Source organism: Periplaneta americana, chromosome 15 (assembly GCF_040183065.1).
Source record: "Periplaneta americana isolate PAMFEO1 chromosome 15, P.americana_PAMFEO1_priV1, whole genome shotgun sequence".
NCBI lineage: Eukaryota > Metazoa > Arthropoda > Insecta > Blattodea > Blattidae > Periplaneta > Periplaneta americana.
In genome coordinates, this window is record NC_091131.1 from 17012420 (window position 1) to 17035993 (window position 23574).

The following is a 23574-nucleotide window of genomic DNA, read 5'->3' on the forward strand; positions in this document are numbered from 1 at the left end:
CAACAACATCGAATGTAAGATCTGAGTTTAACATCGACCTGTGCCGTTCTCTCATCTCTGCTGATATTCCTCTCTACAAACTAAAGAATAAGGTCTTCAGGGAATTCCTTGAAAAATATACTCAACATACAATCCCGGATGAGTCAACACTTAGGAAGACGTATGCTCCATCCATCTACGATGAGACAATACAGAAGATAAGAGATGAAACTAAAGATAGTTCAATTTGGGTTTCCATTGATGAGACTCCCGACAAAGAAGGTAGACTTGTTGGTAATGTAGTTATCGGTTTGTTAAGTGAACAATATTCTGAACGAATTCTTTTACATTGTGATGTTCTAGAAAAGTGCAATAACAAAACTATAGTTAAACTGTTCAACGAAGCTATGGGTATCCTGTGGCCAAAGGGTATTATGTACGATAATGTGTTATTCTTTATTAGCGATGCTGCCCCTTATATGGTCAAAGCTGGACAAGCATTATCTGTTGTATATCCTAAATTGACTCATTTTACTTGTGTGGCGCATGCATTTCATCGTGTGGCAGAAGTGGTCAGAGACAATTTCCCTAAAGTAGATTTGTTGATTTCATCAGTGAAAAAAGTATTTCTCAAAGCTCCCAGTAGAGTTAACGTGTTGAAAGAAATGTACCCTGAAATTCCATTGCCACCAAAGCCAATTTTAACTAGATGGGGTACATGGCTAGAAGCAGTTGAATATTATGCCGAACATATAGACTCTATTAACAATGTTCTCCTTGCATTGGACTCTGAAGATGCAGTCTCAATTGATACTGCGAAAACAGTTACCTGTGACATAAGTGTGAAGAATGACTTAGCTCACATTCAGCATACATTTTCATGCATCATAAAAACGCTCAAAAGTCTCCAAAATAGGCACCTTTCACTATCTGAAAGTTTTGAAATTATAAATAGTACTGTGGAACAACTGAATCGTGGTAGAGGTAAAGTTGCAGATGCAGTAAGAGCTAAGGTGGACACTGTACTTTCAAAAAACCCTGGATATGAAGAACTACAAAAGGTTGTTGCTGTGATGAGTGGTGAATCAACAGTGAAGATTAACTTGGACTTATCCCCAGCAGACATTGTGAAATTGAATTATGTACCAGTTACTTCTTGTGACGTCGAACGCTCTTTTAGTCAGTATAAATCTATCCTCAGAGACAATAGAAGAAGATTCACTTTTCAGCACTTGAAAGAAATGTTTGTAACCTATTGTTATGGTAACAGACAATAAAAATTGTGTTTTGTTGAAACTACATTGGAAGATAAGGTACGTCCATTATATTTTTTGTTTAGTTTGATTAAAATGTACCAATATTTAACGTACATAGTCATTTTTTTATAATTTTAAGTCCATATTTAATTCCATATTTTGGTAAAAATCCATATTTAATTCCATATTTTGGTAAAAATAACTACATATATATTTACATATTTCATATATTTTTAGTCCATATAAATCCGTTCCCTGCCTATGGTATTTCGGTCTCTAATTCCGGGAATAATTACCCTACCGAGGAACGGGATACGGTCCTGTATTACCCCTTGACTTACTTGTTACACGTTAGCCTCAAACCGGGAATCGCGAAAACAAGTGGATTTTCGAAAAAAAAAAATGCCGTCATTCTAGCCGCCATAATTCCTCAGTGCTTGAAGTGAGAATAAAGCCGAAGAGTGCGTTGAATTCAGCTCCTCAAACTCTATCTTTGGTGTAAAGGACAACTCTCTATCCCCGTGCGTTTGGACTGGAGGGGCCCGCAAAATTTAAAAAATCGGTCATTTTGACCTTCCAAAAGAGACTTTTGTCTACACAAGGAGAACGAAGCGGCCCAGGGACCCGCCCTTTTAACTGTAACATCCCCGCATGTCCACCAATAATTACAGTGAAAATAGAGTAAATCCGTCGCACTTTTTTTTGCACTTATTATTTCGGTACCCAAAGTATTTTGGTCTCTAATTCCGGAAATAATGGCGCTACCGTGGAACGGGATGCGGTCCTGTAATCCCCCTTGACTTCCTTCTTACACGATAGCCTCAAAACGGGAATCGCGAACACAAGCTGATTTTGGAAAAAAAAAAATGCGACATTCTAGCCGCCATAACCCCGCAGTGCGTGAAGTGACAACAAAGCCGAAGAGTGCGTTCAATTCAGCTCCTCGAACTCTATCTTTGGTGTAAAGGACAACTCTCTATCCCCGTGCGTTTGGACGGGAGGGGCCCGCAAATTTAAAAAATCGGTCATTTTGACCTTCCGAAAGAGACTTTTCTCTACACAAGGAGAACGAAGCGGCCCAGGGACCCGTCCTTTTAACTGTAGCATCCCCGCATGTCCACCAATAATTACCGTGAAGATCGAGCAAATCCGTCGCACTTTTTTCTGCACTTATTTTTTCGGTACCCAAAGTATTTTGGTCTCTAATTCCGGAAATAATGGCGCTACCGAGGAACGGAATGCGGTCCTGTATTCCCCCTTGACTTCCTTCTTACACGATAGCCTCAAAACGGGATTCGTGAACACAAGCTGATTTTCGAAAATTCAGCTCCAAGCGCTACCGAGGAACGGGATGCGGTTGTTCTCTAATTCCGGAAATAATGGCGCTACCGAGGAACGGGATGCGGTCCTGTTTTCCCCCTTGACTTCCTTCTTACACGATAGCCTCAAAATGGGAATCGCGAAAACAAGCTGATTTTCGAAAAAAAAAAATGGGAAAGGTTTTAAACCACTATTCCGCCGACATTCTAGCCGCCATAACTCCGCAGTGCGTGGAGTGACAACAAAGCCGAAGAGTGCGTTCAATTCAGCTCCTGGACCTCTATCTTTGGTGTAAAGGACAACTCTCTATCAAGGGTTTAAACCACTATTCCGCTGACATTCGTGCCGCCATAAGTCCCCAGTACGTGTAGTGAGGACAAAGCTGATAAGTGCGTTGAATTCAGCTCCTCGAACTCTATCTCTGGTGTAAAGGACAGCACTCTATCCCGCCATAATTCCGCAATACATGTAGTAAGAACAAAGATGATAAGTGCGTTGTATTCAGTTCCTCGAAGTCTATCTCTGGTGTAAAGAACAACTCTCTATCCCGTTCGTTTCGACGGTAGAGGCCGGCAAAATTACAAAAAATGGTCATTTTGCCCTTCCAAAACAGAATTTTCTCTACACAAGTAGAAGGAAACGGCTCAGAGGCCTATCCTTTTAACTGTAGCGGCATCCTTTTTTCTAAAACATTTTTGTTATTCAATTTTCTTTAGTTTTTTTTTTTTGGTTTATCTTTTGAAAATATATTTTTGATTTTGATAAGATTTGATTTGTTAGGACACTTGTCTCGTATTTTCATTGAACATTTTTTTTTTCCGATTTTTTAATTTTTTTTTACATTTTTTCTTTGTTTTTTTATATATTTTTTTTTCCCACTTTTCTAATATCTTTTCGTTTTTATTATTTTGTGAAAATTTTCTTTTTTTTTTTTTGGAATTTTTTTTAATCTTCTTTTTTTATTTTTTTTGGAAGTGACTCAGGAGTGATTCGTCAGTTGTTTCGACTGACTCGGGAGCTATTAAGGCGTGATTCGGGAGTGACGCAAGAGTGAATCGAGTGGCTCGTTAGCGACAGGATTGAATCGGAAGTTACAGGAGTGAATCGGGAGTGACATGGTAGTGAACCGACTGTCCCAATAGTGAACCGGAAGTGACCCAAGAGTGAACAGAGTGACCCACCAGCGTATCGTGACGTATGAGTGAATGGGGAGTGACGAATAGAAAATCGAGTGACAAAGGAGTGAATCTGGAGTGACTTAAGAGTGAGCCGGGAGTGACGTAAGAGCGAATCGGGTCTGGACCGAGAGATTGACTCGAGAGTGACTCAGGAGTGGATCGGGAGTGATTTTGGAGTGAATCGGTTTTGAATCGGAAGTGTCTTAGGAAAGAATCGGGAGTGAATTGTGTAAATTGGGAGTGACTCGGCTGACGCAGGAGGGAGTTGGCAATGAGCCGGGAGGTAAACGAGAGTGACTCGAGAGTGAATCTTGACAGGAGTGAATCGGGTGCGAGTATGGAGTGAACAGGAAATGGCTTAGGAGTGAATCGGGATAGACTTAGCTCTTAATCGGTAGTGAATAGAGCGTGACTCCAAAGTGAATCGGGAGCGACTCAGTAGTAAATCGTGAATGAATCTGCAGTGACACAGGAGTAAATCGGGAGTGGATGGGGAGTAGATGGGAGCAATTATGGTGAGACTCAGTAGAGAAAAAAAGTATCTTAGGAGTGACTCAGGATGAATTGGGAGTGGACCGGGAACAACTCGAGAGTGACTCGGGAGTGACTTAGGAGTTAATTGGGTGTGACTTATGAGTGAATCGGGAGTGTCTTAGGAGTGAATCGGGAGATAACGATAAGTGACTCGGGAGTGACTCAGGAGCGACTGAGGAGTGACTTAGGAGTGAACTGGGAATGACTCAGGAGTGGATCGGAAGTTAGGAGTGAATTGGGAGTGCCTCAGGAGTGAATTGGGAATGAATATGCAAATCCGTTGCAATTTTTTTCTAGACTTTTTTCTGAATACCTAAAAAGTTTGTCTCTAATCTCCGGAAATAATGGCAATATCGAGGAACAGGACATGGTACTGTATTCCCCCTTGACTTACTTTGGACACAACAGCATCAAATTGGGAATTTTATTCGGAACACAAGCTGATTTTCAAAAAAAAAAAAAAAAAAAAAATCAAGGCTTTACCTCTACTCCACCAACATTCTCGCTGCCATAACTCCGCCGTATGTGTTGTGAGAACAAAGCTGATAAGTGGGGCAAATAGAGCTCCTCAAACTCTATCTGTAGTGCAAAGGACAACCATCTGCTCCCACGCATATGGACTGTAGAGGCCGGCAAATTTTCAAAAAAATGGTCATTTTGACTTTCCAAAACGGACTTTTCTCTACACAAGGAGAACGAAGGGACTCAGAGACCTGCTCTTTTCACTGTAGCATCCCCGCATGTTTACTAGTAATCACCAATAAAATCGAGCAAATCCGTTGCACTCTATTTCTACACTTTTTTCTGACTACCTAAAATGTTTCAGTCTCTAATCTCCGTAAATAATGGCGATATCGAGGAATGGGATGCGGTGTTGTATTGACCCTTGACTTACTTCAGAGACGATGTGATCAAAATTGGAATCTCGAACACAAGGTGATTTTCAAGAACAAATTATCAAATACCTGTACTGTTATTGCAAGGTATCTTGAACCTTCTGAGCGGGGACAGAGGGGCAGAGGGAAGGAAGCGCGTAAAGCGGGTGGAGCGAACTGAGTTGTTTGCGCATGCTCCGCAGCATAATCTCTTGTCAAGAAACATAGTACTATTTCCTTCACTGCCTACCAGTAGTGCTACCATGGAGCAGCAACCACAGGGTAGTAATTATGGTGAAATCACACTACCGCGGGGAAAAAGTAACGCTGTTATCCATAGCCGAGAAAGAGAAATTACCGCAAATATAATTTATTAAGCGTTGCGAGGAGAAAAAATTAAACAAATGTTTGCTGGAACCTCTTGATAAGGAATATGAGAGAGCGGCTAAATACTCTGGCAAAAGTATTAGTTCCGTGAAGAGAATTAAGAATAATACTGAATTACAACCGAATGAACCTCACACTACTCTGGGAAAGAATAGTTATGTAATGTTTAGAAATTATTGCTATAATAGTTATGTACAATAGTGTGTGCATTATGAGTGACATAAGGAATTACTGTTGCAAGTTATTATTTTCTTATGGTTCTACTAAACATATTATTTCATTCCAGAATTAGATTTGTGTAAAGTTGAAGTGGACGACTTCGATCAACATGTTATTCGGGATATAATCGAAGAATTCTATCGTGTTCAGAAAGAAGATTAAGAAGATAATTCCGAATGGATGATGCCATTGACGAAATAATTAATTTTGGAACAAGCGATGATGGCAGCAACGATAGGGATATGGATTGTGTATAATTGTAAATTAATGTAAATTCAAATAATAAGCCTGTAAAATATTGTTATAAGAATATGTAGACTACATATTAGCTGAAGGTGTAAGTCATGCAGGCCTATATAATGTACAGAAGTAGCTGTAGTAACTCCGCCATTGCCGGTCCCCAGCCCAGATGAGAGAGGAGTGTACACACGATTATATTTAAATACTTACTCATTACAGGTGAATTAAAACCTGCTACGAAACCATGTTCTCCTCTCAAAACCGGAGTATCGAGAGAAGATGATGTCTGTATTGAACCAAGTTCTTTTACAGTAGAGAGCCGGGTTATTTACAAGAAGTCGTCGCTGAACGATTCACATTATTTCCAGGTTAGTTGAATCAACTCATCTAGTGAACGATATAAATCTTTAAAATACTAGGTGTCTCTCTCCCTTGTTACTTGTGGGCCATCCCAAACCCCGACCTCCACCCCTAAGAGCGCCGGTCCTTATATACCCGTCAGTCAAGGCCTTCTGACAAATAAAAGCAATTGACAATAGATATCTCAGTCATGACAACCTCATAAAATATCTTCTCAATTGAATAATCGATCTTGCTACGTACAACATAATTATATTATATTATTATATTATTACCCATTTCAGCGAGTACTGACGACCACTGCAAAATACGATAATTTGGTCCAGGGAGTATTCTCTTTTGGCACAAGGATGATTTATGTAACATGTTTCTAAATTATTAGTCTTTTAAATACCGGTACATTCTTTAATAAATCACTGAAAAACAAATGTGAATATAGGAAGTGGAGTGAGTACGAAATTATTATTTCTTGGCGCATCATTTTTACGTAAATAACGAAAAATAAAAAGGGATTATTAGAAAGTAAGTACACTGCGTTTGTCAAATGCGCATCACCATGCTTTCGAAAAGGCACTTTTAAGTGCCCGACACCCCGCTTTTTTTTCATCATGTGCTACAAATCAGATCATCATCGGGGCTTGCAGCCCCGATACCCCGCTTTTTTCATCATGTGCTACATGTCGGATCATCATCGGGGCTTGCAGCCCCGATACCCCGCTAATTCCATCATGTGCTACACGTCAGATCATCATCGGGGCTTGCAGCCCCGATATCCCGCTTTTTTCATCATGTGCTACATGTCGGATCATCATCGGGGCTTGCAGCCCCGATACCCCGCTTTCTACGTCATGTGTTACACGTCGGATCATCATCGGGGCTTGCAACCCCGATATCCCGCTTTCTACGTCATGTGTTACACGTCGGATCATCATCGGGGCTTGCAGCCCCGATACCCCGCTTTTTACATCATGTGCTACACATCGGATCATCATCGGGGCTTGGAGCCCCGATACCCTGCTTTTTACATCATGTGCTACACGTCGGATCATCATCGAGGCTTGTAGCCCCGATACCCCGCTTTTTACATCATGTGCTACACGTAGGATCATCATCAGGGCTTGCAGCCCCAATACCCCGCTTGCTACGTGCAAAACAATTATATTATATTATTACCCATTTCAGCGAGTACTGACGACCACTGCAAAATACGATAATTTGGTCCAGGGAGCATTCTCTTATGGCACAAGGATGATTTATGTAACATGTTTCTAAATGCTACGTACAACATTATTTTATTATATTATTATTACCCATTTCAGCGAGTACTGACGACCACTGCAAAATACGATAATTTGGTCCAGGGAGCATTCTCTTTTGGCACAAGGATGATTTATGTGACATGTTTCTAAATTATTAGTCTTTTAAATACCGGTACATTCTTTAATAAATTACTGAAAAACAAATGTAAATACATAGGATGTGGAGTGAGTACGAAATTATTATTATTTTTTATTTTTTGGCGCATCATTTTTACGTAAATAACGACAAATAAAAACTAACATGCCACATAACATTATTTTAAGAAATACAAGAAACAAGCATGAACGATATTCACCATTCTTAATGATCTTGGGATAGAAAAAAAACCGTATGGAATAGAAATTACATACAAATGTGCGTGTAATAAACAATAAGCAAACCATCTTCGATTAATAATTCCAAAACAACGTGAATATAGCGTGCATTGTGTAGGAAAATAATTTCTTATAAGTTGCTCCCAATGTGCATCATTGTTAACTTATGAAAACAAATGAAAATTAAAATGGCATATAAACACTATTTGAAGAAAGATAGGAGATATTAAGTAATATTCATCGTTCTTAATGACCTTCGGATGGAAAATAACAATGAAATATGTATAAAATAGAAATTACATACAGGTGAGCATATAAAAAACAGTAAGTAGAATTATTTATTTGATTAATAAGCTTAAATTACTCCAGGTTTAGTGTGTTGTGTAACAATAGACAATGGAATCGTTCGCAGAAGTGAACTATAAATGATGTGAATCGTTCAGTGCATCCATCTTGTTGTGTAACAATACCCTAGAAGTGAACTATAAACGATGTGAATCGTTCAGCGACGACTTCTTACAAATAACCGAGAGCCGTAAGGTAAAAGAACCAATGTTTTCTGAAAAGAGTCACGTTACCCGAGGGAGGGGCATCCTTGCCGTGTCGTTACGTTGATGAGTACATGCCGTACCGAGCAGTTCCAAAGGCAGACTTGGGGGATGTAAGGTTCAAGATAACTTGCAATGACAGTATTCCGCCAATATTCTCGCAGCCATAACTACGCCGTATGTGCAGTGAGAACAAATCTGATAAGTGCGGCGAATAGAGCTCCTCGAAGTCTATCTGTTGTGTAAAGGACAACACTTTACTCCAAGGCATATGGAGGTAGAGGCAGGCAAAGTTTCCGAATGTTCATTGTCACCCTCACATAAGCCCGCCATTGGTCCCTATCCTGAGCAAGATTAATCCAGTCTCTACCATCATATCCCACCTCCCTCAAATCCATTTTAATATTATCTTCCCATCTACGTCTCGGCCTCCCCAAAGGTCTTTTTCCCCCGGCCTCCCAACTAACACTCCATATGCATTTCTGGATTCGCCCATACATGCTACATGCCCTGCCCATCTCAAACGTCTGGATTTAATGTTCCTAATTACGTAAGGTGAAGAATACAATGCGTGTAGTTCTGCGTTGTGTAACTTTCTCCATTCTCCTGTAACTTCATCCCTCTTAAGGCTGGTTCACAATAAACCGGGAATGGAAACGACAACGAGAACGAGAACGGAAATATTGTTAAAATAAATGCATTTAAATGTGAGCATTCACAATAGTTAGTTGTGAATTCTCACATTTAGATACATTTATTTTAATAATATTTCCATTCTCGTTGTCGATTCCTTTCCCGGTTTATTGTGAATCAGCCTTTAGCCCCAAATATTTTCCTAAGAACCTTATGCTCAAACACCCTTAATCTCTGTTCCTCTCTCAAAGTGAGAGTCCAAGTTTCACAACTATAAAGAACAACCAGTAATATAACTGTTTTATAAATTCTAACTTTCAGATTTTTTGACAGCAGACTAGATGACAAAAGCTTCTCATCCAAATAATAACAGCCATTTCCCACATTTATTCTGCGTTTAATTTCCTCCCGAGTGTCATTTATATTTGTTACTGTTGCTCCAAGATATTTTAATTTTTCCACCTCTTCGAAGGATAAATCTCCAATTTTTATAGTTCCATTTCGTACTATATTCTGGTCACGAGACATAGTCATATACTTAGTCGGGATTTACTTCCAACCCTATCTCTTTACTTGCTTCAAGTAGAATTTCAGTGTTTTCCCTAATCGTTTGTGGATTTTCTGCTAACATATTCACGTCATCCACATAGACAAGAAGCTGATGTAACCCGTTCAATTCTAAACCCTCTCTATTATCCTGAACTTTCCTAATGGCATATTCTAGAGCGAAGTTAAAAAGTAGAGGTGACAATGCATCTCCCTGCTTTAGCCCATAGTGAATTGGAAAAGCATCAGATAGAAACTGGCCTATACGGACTCTGCTGTAAGTTTCGCTAAGACACATTTTAATTAATCGAACTAGTTTCTTGGGAATACCAAATTCAATAAGAATATCATATAAAACAGTATCATCTATTGAAAAGTAGTGGAACTATTTCAAAGTTCGTCAATTTGTTGTATCTTTAGTTCTGACTTAGCCTCTGTTTAAAAAGAAAATTCTGAATCAACGCCAGTGCATGACTATTAAAAAAATCTCCAATTAAGTAGAATCATATTTCAAAACGTGTTTTGTCCATTCTTAAAAAGTTTAACATGCAGCATATTTTCAACTTTCTATGAATGCAGAATTCAAATCTGCAACGATGACATAAGAAAACGAGTTTCCTCCCATTTTAATATGATATTAAAAAGCAAGTATTGGACAAGCAGACCAGATTTTTTCACTTCATAGAAAAAAATACAAAGATGTAGAAAACTTATTTTAACGATGCTCCTCAAATGAGGACAAACATTTAGAATCACCGCGTATGTATCTTTCCAAAACAATCATAACGAAATAACCAAAATAATCATGGCCACCACCTCAATGCTGATTGATAACATCCTACTCACCTTCTCCCCGCTCTAGCAGTCTGGTGTTGAACTCCAGAGGGCAGCAAATGCAGGTCTTGTCCTGCAGTCAGAGGGTCTGCAGACAACGTGCCACACCATTCATAGCCTCCATTTGAAGCATCCTCTCTTCTATGACAGCCACAGAGCTCATCTTGCTTTCATATTGCCGGTATGTCTTCTGTAAAATGACGGTGAAAACATGGTTTACTCGACAACATCTGTTCTCAGTAAAAGGATTCAGTGGAAACACGCATAATTATAAAAGAAGCAAGTTTGTCATTTGCTTAAGAATGCCTTTACACTGTTTACTTTACATTAATATTCTCATTATAGAAATAGAAATATATATATTCTCCCTGTAACATAGTCCTAGCAAGCTTATATTAAATTAATTTTCATCATTTTACTAGCTATCTCAAATATTAAATTAATTATAATTCATTGAATTAAATTAGCTCATAAATTACTACTTTACCTTAAAGATTTATCTAAATTTAAATAAATGTGTAGTGAAGATTATTGCTGGAGAACCTTTTAAGTGTAATGAAAATATTTGTAATTTAAATTTATGTATTGTATTGATTAAGGCTGGTTGAGTGGAAGAGAAGGCCTTATGGCCTTAACTCTGCCAGCGAAAATAAAACATTATTATTATTATTATTATTATTACCAGTGGCTGTTTCTCGGGGGAGGGAAGGGAGGAACGTCCTCCTCACATTTTTCTTCTTTTGAAAGTAAATACCAAATGAAATATATGCCTTGAAATTCGAGGAAGATTCGATAATTTTTAAGTTCACAGCTATAAGAAAACCTCGGTTGATCGAGTTTTAAACCACGTGCACTCATGTGCTGCTAGAAAACTGTGAGAAGGATGCGAGATTGTTTGTGTGGAGGAAAGTCAATCCTTTCCTCCTTTACTGCAGTTAACACACATACCGTGGTAAGAATAAACATGAGTATATAGTATATACTGGACTTTTTTTAGTATATACTCTTCTTAATAAGAATAAAAACATTTGAGTACCTACTCATTTTTGATTACATACTCATAACATGGAAGCATAGTAGAATATACTCAAGTGTCCATCTTGTACAGAATATATACTCATGCTTGATAAGAATAAAAGCTAGTATATTCTCATATTTATAAGTTCGTTCTCATGTTATTCTGAGTATGGTTTGTAGCAGGCTCAATTCTGAATATTTGTTGATTTGTGTTCAGTTTAAAGTTAAATAAAAAAAAAATGGCAGAATTTATGAACGATGTAGTACCTCACGGAAAAAATACAGAAAAAGACGTGAACTTCAGAAGTCTTTAACGCTTCACAAAAGCGAATGTGAAAAAAGGTTAAACACGTATTTGTTATTCATAAAAAAACATAACCTATAAAAATATGAACGGCTATCAAATTATAAGGTTAGATTGTATTGTTAAATATAATTAACAATTACAGTTTATTTTGTAAAATTTGAATTGCAATATATATATATAACTCTCTATAATAAAAAATAGAATTAGCATAACTGGAATTCTAGAAATGGATTGTAATCTCTATCCAACATCCCGTAATGACGATTTCCCAGTGCTATTTTCTTGTTTCCTGTTTATTAACGTCACTTATCTTATTCTCTCTCTCTTTCATGTTTATATATTTATTCATTTATTTACTTATTTATTTGTTTATTTAATTAATTAATTAATTAGTTTATTTATTTACTTATTTATTTATTTATTTATAAAAAGCAAAACACAAACTACTACAGTATGCGGATAGCATGTGAAAGTCTATAAAAAAAAACTGAGCATCACGGTGCAATGTGGTCAAAGAGGATAGGTAACACAAGTACATACTAACTTTTAAACGATCAAGAAGGCTGTAGAGATGAGTATATATTCGGGTTAGGTAGAATGTCTTTATTCTTATGAATATGAGTATGTTCTAGTGGTTACGAGTATATAATCACAGGAAGTGCTCATACTCAAAAGTATAAACCTTGAGAAAGTACTTAAGCTTTATTCTTACTACCCATAGACAACAACGCACTAGCGTCGAGAGACAGAAGCAGAGTTTTAAAGCAAGAAAATGAACGGCTAGGGAGGAGATCCTCCTCTGAATCAGCGCATGGGCAGGAAATATAGAAACCAACTGGTCATGCAGCAAGCTCGCTAGCGCTGCCATCTAACGATGTTGCATTCAACCAGACTATAACACATCTAGGAGGAGACACAATAAAAACAGTTTTAACGCAAAGCTATGAAAGACACCATATAAACTTTTTTTTCAATTATAAAACAAAATATATTATTCATTGCACTTTATATAAGCTACTACTCATGGTTTGAAACTTTCGAGGATATCTGAAAGTTGAAGTTAGATTTATATGAAACAAAGAGGAAGTAGTTCTACGTTAGTATTGCAGATCTTTTTGGCCCCTGAAATTCACTTCCATTCATTGTCTACTAGACAGGACAACAGCCAAGTTGTCAGTTTTGTACAAATATATTTGAAATTGAAAGTACTCCAAACTACATTATTTTAACATAAAAAATTAATCGGCCACCGGCAGCTTTGAACAATAATAGTAATATGACTTTACAAGAACTGACATTCTTCAAAAACATGTGATACTGAACTTGTAAAATGTATATGTGGCAACATAGACCACGTGAATGGGTGCAGTGTTCTCGCTTTCCTAACAGATTATTTCCCATTCCCACTTCCGTAAAACGGTTCAGGTTGTGTTAGTAGCTAGTCTCTTCCAACACGTGTGATGCTGTAGTGTGCGCGAAAAATGCTACGAGTTTGTGAATTCCCTTGTAATTGTTAATTTGTGCAATTATCCAACAATGAATGGAAGTCAAAACATTTTGGACAATTTAGGAAACTCAGTTTACAAGAACAGATTATTTCTATACAAAAGAGAAGGCCAACCCGAACACTATCTGGTCTTACATGTATGCATGTAGGCTAATTTGTAGCATGTTTCTCTCAAGAATGTGTCATTTTGCGCTGTTAACTTCTTTCCTCCTCTTAAGAAATATGCAGGAGCCGCCACTGCTGTTTACTCGAACACAGCTATAAACTTGTCTCGAAAGTTATTTCGAAGAAAATAAACAAAGTCTATAAATAAGTTGAGCCTATACTTCCATATCTTACAATGTTAATATTCCTCAATTTTGGGTGCATTTTTCTCATTAGTTATAAAAGATACAAATATAGAAAAAATAGGGCATACCTAACATAATCTTTATGTATAAAACCGGCTAAATAAATTTACAATTGCACTGAGCGGTAGGCAAAAAAATTTGTTTGTTGATAGCAGTTTTCGCATTAAAAATTGCTACAAATTACATTTTTATTTTGGGTATACCCAATCTCCAACCTCTAATGCTTGCACAAAACCCACTTCAGATAGATATAATTCAATCAGAAACAGACCTCCTAGAACAAATCACGAAAAGCCAACACATTAAAGAAAATTTAAAACAATTGGCCCTTGAAACTGTCAACATCAGATATCCGGAAGACTATTGGATAAGAATTTGTACCGATGGCTCAAAAACCGACCCTCAAGGAAATGTAGGAGCTGGTATTTTTAGCAATCTTTTTTGCTTCTATCTCCCAGTTGGTTATAATCTATCTGCATATGATGGAGAAATTGAAGCTATACATGTTGCCTTAAATCAACTTTTACTCCATATGGATAAATTCACAAACGCTATCATCCTCTCGGACTCAAAAGCAGCCATTTTGTCCATAAATAAAACTGACCACCCCTACACAGAACAAATCAATAATTGTCAAAAAATACTTGCAACTTTAAAAGAACGTGGCAAAACAGTTGTGTTACAATGGATCCCAGGACATTGTAATCTACATGGGAATGAACAGGCTGACACATTAGATAAGAAGGGTGCCAATCTCAAAATAAACCCACGGAAACCTTTGTCATTTAGCTCAGTAAAACAATATATCAAGCAACTACAAAAAAATAATCACCAACAAGAATTGGACATAAATATTTCGCAACAACGTAGGAAATTACTGAAGGATATACCTCCTGAACCCAGAAGACTGGCAGTTGCAAGCTTTCGTCTTAACACTGAACATGACATCCTGGGTAAACACCTCAATCGTCTTGGCATCCTTCCATCAGCATCCTGCATTTTGTGCCATCAACAGGAAGACATGGATAGACAACATCTTGCAAAATGCCTGCTCTGAAATCCTCCAAGGAAGTCGACCGCTACTGGGAAGCCAGAGCCCGAATGTTTTTAATTACTTAATCCGTAGTTTTGTTCACCACTTTCTTGGTTTTCGCTCAGTCAATGATAGTAAATATCAAATAAATATTTTTATTTTTGCCGAAGATATAAATAATTTTAATTTTTTTAGTCTACTGTGTAAAATTCCATCACATCGACATTGTACAATAATTTCAGCCTTCTGGATACAATATTTCCAGAGAAAAGTGCATAAATGTCACAAAAATAAGAAAGTACAGAAAAATTATGTTAATGTTTTCATATCTTACAGGGTTAAATTCATCAAATTTCTGTGCACGTTTCTTAGAAGTTATAAAAGATACAAATGTAGAAAAAAAATAGGATGTATGTAACACACCTTTATGTATACAACTGGCTAAATAAATTTAAAATTCCACTGAGCAGTTGGGGAAAAAAAATTCATTGATAACATTTTTTACATTAAGAATTACTACAATATTTTTGCTGGAGATAGGGCTAAAAGCTGGCAATTAAAAGAAATAAAATCATATTATCATTTTACATACAAGGTGAGTCAGGAGGAAAGTTACATGGTGTGAGGGGTGATTTTGGACAAAAAAGTTTATATGAACATATCACGGATGCTCGTGTAAAGGGGGTTAAGTCTGAATTGGTTAAACTGGAATAAGTACAGATTTGAACTATCCACAATTACTTTTCTCTTGTGTTAAAGGTGTTAAGTTATTCTTCCATCTATGATGCAGTTACAGTGCTCCATAGTTTGTAACAAAGGGGTTTTGTTCAGTACTAAAGGAGAGAAGTTTACATACCTTACAATTTGACTTAACCCCCTTTACACGATCACCCGCGATATGCCCTATTCTTAACAGTATCTGACATAGGCTACAGCTGTTTGAAAGTCACGGGCGTCAGACAATCTCATGTCCTTCATCAGCACTCACATGCTGATGCAACCAAACGACATTAGAATGCAGTAGAATCAATGAAACATTTAGTTTAACTGACAAAATTCTGAAGGAAGTTAATAAAAAATTACAAGTTGGAGGGATTTTCTGTGATTTATCCAAAGCATTTGACTGTATAAATCATAAAATGCTGCTAGATAAATTAGATTATTATGGAATTAAAGGTGTTGCACACCAATGGTTTCACTCATATCTCATAGATAGGAAACAGAAAGTTGAAATCAATACAACTATGAAATCTGCATCGACATGGGGAACTATTAATAATGGAATTCCTCCAGGATCTATATTAGGTCCCCTACTTTTTCTAGTGTTTATAAATGATCTTGCCCCCTTAATAAAAGATGTAGGTCATCCCATATTATTTGCAGATGACACAAGTATAGTAATTACAGCCAATAACTCCAACGCATTCCAATCTTCAACAGAGGAAATTCTCTTCAAAATATGTGACTGGTTCTCAGCCAATAAATTAGTATTAAATTGTAACAAAACTAACATAATTCAATTTAAATCGTGTCCAAATTCAACGTCGCAAATTTCTAGCGCAATAATTAATAATAGGCCCCTATTAGAAACAACAACAACCAAATTTCTTGGCTTAAAAATCGATAATGTGTTAAATTGGAAAAATCATATTAAAGAAATTACCCCCAAACTAAATTCAGCTTGTTTTGCTATTAGATCTATGCAAAAGATAGTAAATATCAATACCTTAAAAACCATATACTTTGCATACTTGCACTCGGTAATGAGTTTTGGAATAATATTCTGGGGAAATTCCACAGATAGTAACAATATATTTCTATTACAAAAAAGAGTAATCAGAATAATAGTAGGTGCCAAATCTAGGGAGTCGTGTAGGGGTATTTTAAAAAATCTACAAATAATGCCCATGGCTTGGCAGTATATCTTTTCATTAATAATCTTCCTTGTATGTAATCGTGAAAACTTTGTAACTAATTCAACAGTTCATAGCATAAATACATGTCAAAAAATGACTTTCATACTCCATCGGCAAGTCTATCATGCTATCAAAAAGGAGTGCGTTATATGGCAGTAAAAATTTTTAATAGCCTCCCTATCGATATAAAAAATGAAACTCAAAACATAAAATTACTTAGGGCCAAATTAAAGAAGTACCTAATTTCTCACGCCTTCTATTCTGTAGGTGAATTCATGACATTCAATAACACTTAATGAAATTGATATTAAAACTGTGTGTTGTACTAGTAGACTATATTGTAAATCTCGTCTGTATATATTTCATCTAGACTGTGACTACAAATTAAGATTTTATAATAGTATTAAGTTTTTTGACTTGTTCCATATTCTAGCTGTAAGCATGTATGAATACCATGGAATGTTAATATATACAATCAATAGAATACTTATCTTGGGCGTTGGATTGGTCGCGGTGGAGTCATTTCTTGGTCACCAAAGTCACCGGACCTTACTCCAATGGATTACTGTATGTGAGGTTGGCTTAAGAACGAAGTGTACAAGCGCAAAGTGGAAACAAGGGAGGAACTTCTCGCTCACTTTACATGGTTGTGCTCTAGGAAAGGAATGTCCGAACCAGCCCAGATCAGCAACACAGCAGCTTCTACAAGAACTGCAAAGTGCATTGCAGTTGACGGTGGACTTTTTGAACATATTCTGTAAAGAAAAGTACACAATTAAACAGAACATAAGATAAGAATGTTTTAATTTACTATTACCTGCACTTTTCCCATTATTCATTGTTTTCATTAGTTTTCTCCAAAACTGTTAAGAACAGGACATATGTTCATATATGGGAAGGTAGGGCAAGAGTGCCATGTTAAGGTTTGACATAGATTGTTACTCTTTCCAATGATAATTATTATTTACAAAATGAATTTCAAAATGTTTTACTCTTTCACTCTATAATAACAAAACACAAAATCCAGTATCTCTTACACTTACTTACTTACTTACTGGCTTTTAAGGAACCCGCAGGTTCATTGCCGCCCTCACATAAGCCCGCCATTGGTCCCTATCCTGAGCAAGATTAATCCAGTCCCTACCATCATATCCCACCTCACTCAAATCCATTTTAATATTATCTTCCCATCTACGTCTCGGCCTTCCTAAAGATCTTTTCCCCTCTGGCCTCCCAACTAACACTCTATATGCATTTCTGGATTCGCCCATATGTGCTACAAGCCCTGTCCATCTCAAACGTCTGGATTTAATGTTCCTAATTATGTCAGGTGAAGGATACAATGCGTGCAGCTCTGCGTTGTGTAACTTTCTCCATTCTCCTGTAGTTTCATCCCTCTTAGCCCCAAATATTTTCCTAAGAACCTTATTCTCAAAAACCCTCAATCTCTGTTCCTCTCTCAAAGTGAGAGTCCAAGTTTCACAGCCATACAGAACAACCGATAATATAACTGTTTTATAAATTCTAACTACTAGACTAAATAGACTAAGCAGACTAGATGACAAAAGCTTCTCAACCAAACAATAACTGGCATTTCCCATATTTATTCTGCGTTTAATTTCCTCCCGAGTGTCATTTACATTTGTTACTGTTGCTCCAAGATATTTGAATTTTTCCACCTCTTCGAAGGATAGTATGTCTTACATTTTAAGAAAAATATAATAAACATAAATGAATGTCATATGACAATCTTACCCCCCTACATTGGGTAAGAGTGTCAGAAGTATTGGGGCAAAAGTGTCACCAGAGTTCAAATACATTATTACTTTAAAAACTACTTATTTGCAGTTTATTCTCTGCAAATATAACAAGTATAGGTTCCCTGTCGTTCCTTAAAGTCACTGCAATCCATATGTGACCACTCATTGCATTCTTCACATTGAATCATTGGTTCATCAGGTGGATAACTCAACATTTCATTACAAATAACACAAAAATAATTGTCACTTATATCAGTATGGCAGTCAAGAACAGCTTGAGACGAAGCTTCTTCACCTTCTTTCTTCTTTTTGTTTTTTTTTTTCTGTGTTTTCATTCTTCGTTTGATTTTATCCCTGAATCATTCATTTTATTTTGCAGTTCATTTTTATATGGGCTACTTGTAAGAACAGCAGATGTTTCAGTCTTCCTTCTTTTTTTGGTGTTGTTGTAGGCACCATTTTACAAATTGGAAGTGGAGACAGTGATTTAATACTATAAGAGCCATTTGAATTGATGTTTTCCAAAGACCGACTTGTAGATGGTAATGATTCACTGGCCCTTGAAATCATCCTTTGAAGGTTTTCTGGCGTAGAGCTGATCTTCCTGGTATCATTCACAACTGAAGGTTGAGTTTTATCATGCTGTAAACTGTCTTGGTTTTCTGAAGTGCTGTTGTTTGAGTTACCTTATTAATGTGTAGAGTCATTGGTTTTGTTGTTGTTCATTGTGATGTCTTGTGCTACATTACCAGAAAAGGCTTCTGAGGCAGCAAAATCAGATTCATAAAAACCATAGGATTAAAGCAACTATTCCCGTCACTTTGAAACCCTTCATTGCATTGTTGATAGTAGCTTTACCATAGGCTTTGGTAAACAAATCAGCAATGTCACATTCAATAATTTTCTTGCTAGGGTTATTTGTCATATATGTTGAGCTTTCCTGTTTATATTAGGTTTTTAGAGGACCAAAAAGTGACTTGGCCAGAGGCTGCAACATATGTGAAGTGTGCGGTGGAAAGGTGAGCATATGAATTCCATATTCTCTTGCATTTAGAATAACCTGTAGGGATTTGTGACTCACATGACCATCCAATTTTAATCTCTTCCGGAGTGTAGATCTTGAAATATCATATTCTCTGGCAACAGAAGCTTCACTATTTCCATTTCGGACATCCTGCATAGCAGATATTAATGCCATTTGCGAATAAGATGACCTTGTACTCTTCCGAACATAATTACGTACCATTGTTAATTTTAAAGTACCTGAAGTATAATATTACTATTATTAGATTATTAGAAATATTAGGTATTCTTAATATTATTATATAATTTCAATAAAATTAATCAAAATTATTCTAAGTAATAAGAAATGTGATACCACAAAGTTATATGATGCTCTTGCCCCAAACATAATATGCAACTTTTTAGTTCTGCCACCCAGCATCAATAAACGGAACAGTTTCAATAACACATGAATTTGCATCCGTAAATACGTACTTTTAAACTGCCTTTATTAAATATAGCTGCAATTTATTTATCTAATCTATTTTCGATGACAAACATTTTTAAAAAATTACTTCAAAATACATCAAAACATATCTTATGCATTTAAACACAACTTACCTCACAAGAAGCAAGAAAAATTAATGTTACTACATATCCGCCATTTTTTTTATTGCTATCAAACTAGGAAAAGAGTCACTGAAACATATTTACTTTTTTATCAGTCATGACACTCTTACCCGACCTGGCACTCTTACCCCTCCTTACCATAAACTTTTTTATTCAAAATCATCAATATTATCATCCCTCAAACTATGTACCTTTCTTCCTGACTCACCCTGTATATTAAACTACCGAAAAACGATAAAAACCAAAATTTCATTTTTTTTTTGTCAAAATTCAGTGTACAGATTCCCCTTAATTCTATGAGTAGAAATATTCATATCACCTTCCAAACTGTCTACTCATACATACAAATGTATTAAAACAATAGAATACAAAAATACAGAGTGATTCAGGAGGAAATCACCATATATTGGGAGGAGAAAGTATAGACGATTCTAAAGGCAAAGCATTAATAAACATACGTCTTATTCTCACTGGTTTTCAACAAACAGTTATTTGAAAATAACCAACATCAATATCTCCCCTTCCTTCGCATAACTGCTCACATTAATGCAAACGCAGCCAAAATGACATTAAATTGTACTCTTTCCTTTATTATTTGGCTACTTTCATGTGCGTATGTTATAGCTGAATACTTGAGTGTGTTGGTTTTTTTTTTTTTTTTTTTTTTGGTAACACAAGCTAGCATGTATTTTCAACAAGATTGGTCCCTGCATGTTGCAACTGGTCAATGATCCATTATCTCAATTGAACCTATCCGGGGTGCTGGATCGGTCATGGAGGAGTCATTTCTTGGCCATTGAGGTCACCTGACCTTACACTATTAGATCATTGTTTGTGGGGCTCAGTAAAGAGCAAAGTCTATAAGAATTCCTGTGTTACTATTTTTACTGTTCAACGATCACAATCAATGTGTGCAGTTCTGCATTGAGTAACTTCCTCCATAGTTCTCTTATTCCAGCAAAAAATATTTCAATCTTCAGTAATTTTATCTCTATATAATTATTCTATTTTTAATTTGTACTTCACTAAAAAAAATCTTTCTTTGTTTTTAACTTCTAAAATAATTTGTTTAGCCTTTATTAATTAGTTAGACCTAATCTTTTAATACCTACTTTGGTTCGGTAGAATCCAGGGGAGTTGCTGTTTTCCCCGATCAATAAGGTGGATGATGTAATAGGCCTATATGATGTCATGTATGTCCGCACATTACATTAGTATGAAAAACTGTTTTATAAAAATTTAACTTACCTCAATAATAATAGAATATTAAAGGGAGTAGTACAGTATAGTGAATCAATTTAATTTACGTATAGTAAGACAATTGATAGTGGATAAGTGTAGTAACGCCATCGTTCGATATTTATCATATTAGTTCCTTGCACAAAGTAAGTTAATTAATTCGAGATGTATTTGTCACACTAACTGTAATAAGGTTAAGAGAAAAGTTATGATTTCAGTTCTATTACTCATATATAATAATAAAGTCATATATTTAATACCTTCGGAAGTATTTGATGTTAATTGTGCATAAGTAAAATTTTTAAGAATTGTTCATAAATTAATGGCTATGGCAGTGGTTGGATAGTGGTTGACTAAACGAAAGGTCCTAAGGTTGAATCCCGGCATATTCAAAATTCAAAGGTAAGTCATGTATTTCAATTTATTAGAAAGTAGGTAGAGAGGAAGAGATAAGTATAGAAAAATACAGGAGGAAGGAGGTATAGGGTGGAGAAAGAAAAGCAGGGATGGTTGGGGCAGTAATCCCCCCAATAAATTCGTATTTGTCTGGAAAAACAGCGAATGATTTTTTAATTTTATTTTTTATTCTTATTGTAATTTTAAATGTAATATTAATTGTAATTACAATTTAATTGTACTCTTAATATTATTGTTGTAATCTGCTGCACTAACTTAACTTAACCTCAATGGCACTGGTTTTTTCTTTGCTTTTAATGCTGATTTTATATTTCTATTATACACTTGTGGAGGTTTGGGAGCGACAGTGATAGCCCCAAGCGGGGGCCTTGGGAAGGCAACGCCCCCCCTCCCCACCCAAACAATTACAAAATTACATTCAGAATTGGACTGACACAGAGCTAATACGAAATAATTTCTACTCACCATAGTTCCAAGATGTAGTCTTTAACCCGGCGTCACCTACTGATGTGTATTTATAAACAAGTAAGTTGATATTAAGTGAAATATTTTAAGAAGCGTCCTTTAACTCGCTTCTTAGCATAGCAGTAAAGCATCAGACTGTAACTGGAAAGGTTCTTGGCTCAAATCCCAGTAACTGCACATAAAACAAACAAAAAATTAATTAACATGAAATGTATGTAATAGATAAAGAAAGTGAGTGAGAAAAAGTAGGGGAGAATGAGGGAAGAGAAGATAAAAGAAAGAAACGATAAAAAATATTTATAATTTCTCAGGAAAGAGTAAAGTAACCTCCAGATTTTCACGTATATCACATTGTCGGTACAAAAGCGGAAAATGTGAGCCAAAAGCATATTATAGTTAATTACCAAAATTTCAATATATTGAAAATAGGCTGCAAAAGAGTATCTGTCAGATACAGGGGGGAGAGCCATTAATCCTTCCCATTGAAGGCTTTAAGGAACCAGCCTGGACAAATACCCAATGCCCCATCCCTACCTTCCCGTGGTGCAGCTGTTAATAAGCATAATTTTACAAGCTGAACTAAAGGGAGGGGCTACTCATCAATTAGCACTGGTCAGTTTGATGAGTTAATGACTGAATTTGGTATAATTTTCCTCTATTCAATACCTAATTCCCTCTTTACCCTTTCCTATCCAGTCCTCTGACTGAACTCTTACTTTCTTCGACCCCGACGGCATTAGAGCATTCGAGGCCTAGGGGTTCATTTCACTTTCCTTCCTCCTCTTTGTACTTTTCTGTTCCTAGTGCTGACCTGCTATGGCACTAAAATCGTCCTCCAGTGGCTTAAGGAGGGAAAGCTGGTGATCAACAAGATCTCCCAGCTAGGTCCAGTGGACCCATCGACCAACAGCAGGTGTGGTCCTCCAGACATTCTGGGGGTTGTGTGTGAATGAAGTAGCCACCAAAACGTTAAAATATGGTGTTCACTTAAATCGACTACAACTTGCCATTTAATAGACTTCAACAAACAAAATTTGATAACACAATCTCAAGGGAAAAAATGGAACTCTCTGCATCAAAATCCACAGTTAATTCCCGACTTACCACGAAAATCGTCTGTAGCTGCATTTAGATTGGCAACAGGCCATGATTGTTTGGCCAAACACCTGCATAGAATTGGAATATATCAGTCCCCTAACTGCCCATGGTGCAACTCAAACCAAGAAATGGATTCGGAACACCTCAAAATCTGTGCTTCAGTGGCTGGTCATGATAATATCTTTGAAAAATATTGGAGTGCAAGAGGTCAAATGACTTTATTGTCAAACGCCTGGCATTAGAAAACAACAACAACATATTTTGAAAATAGGTTACCTTAATTACTTTCA

At 36.5% G+C, this 23574-nt stretch overlaps 1 long non-coding RNA gene across 2 annotated transcripts in view; it reads right to left on the reverse strand.

The window, feature by feature from the left end:
* LOC138714685 (uncharacterized) overlaps positions 1-10947 on the reverse strand; it is a 109956-nt gene extending 99009 nt beyond the window's left edge. For both annotated transcript variants that reach the window (XR_011336062.1, XR_011336061.1), the window contains exon 1: positions 10556-10947. This is a non-coding gene — a long non-coding RNA (uncharacterized lncRNA). The remainder of the gene's footprint in view (positions 1-10555) is intronic.
* Between the last annotated feature and the right edge of the window lie 12627 nt (positions 10948-23574).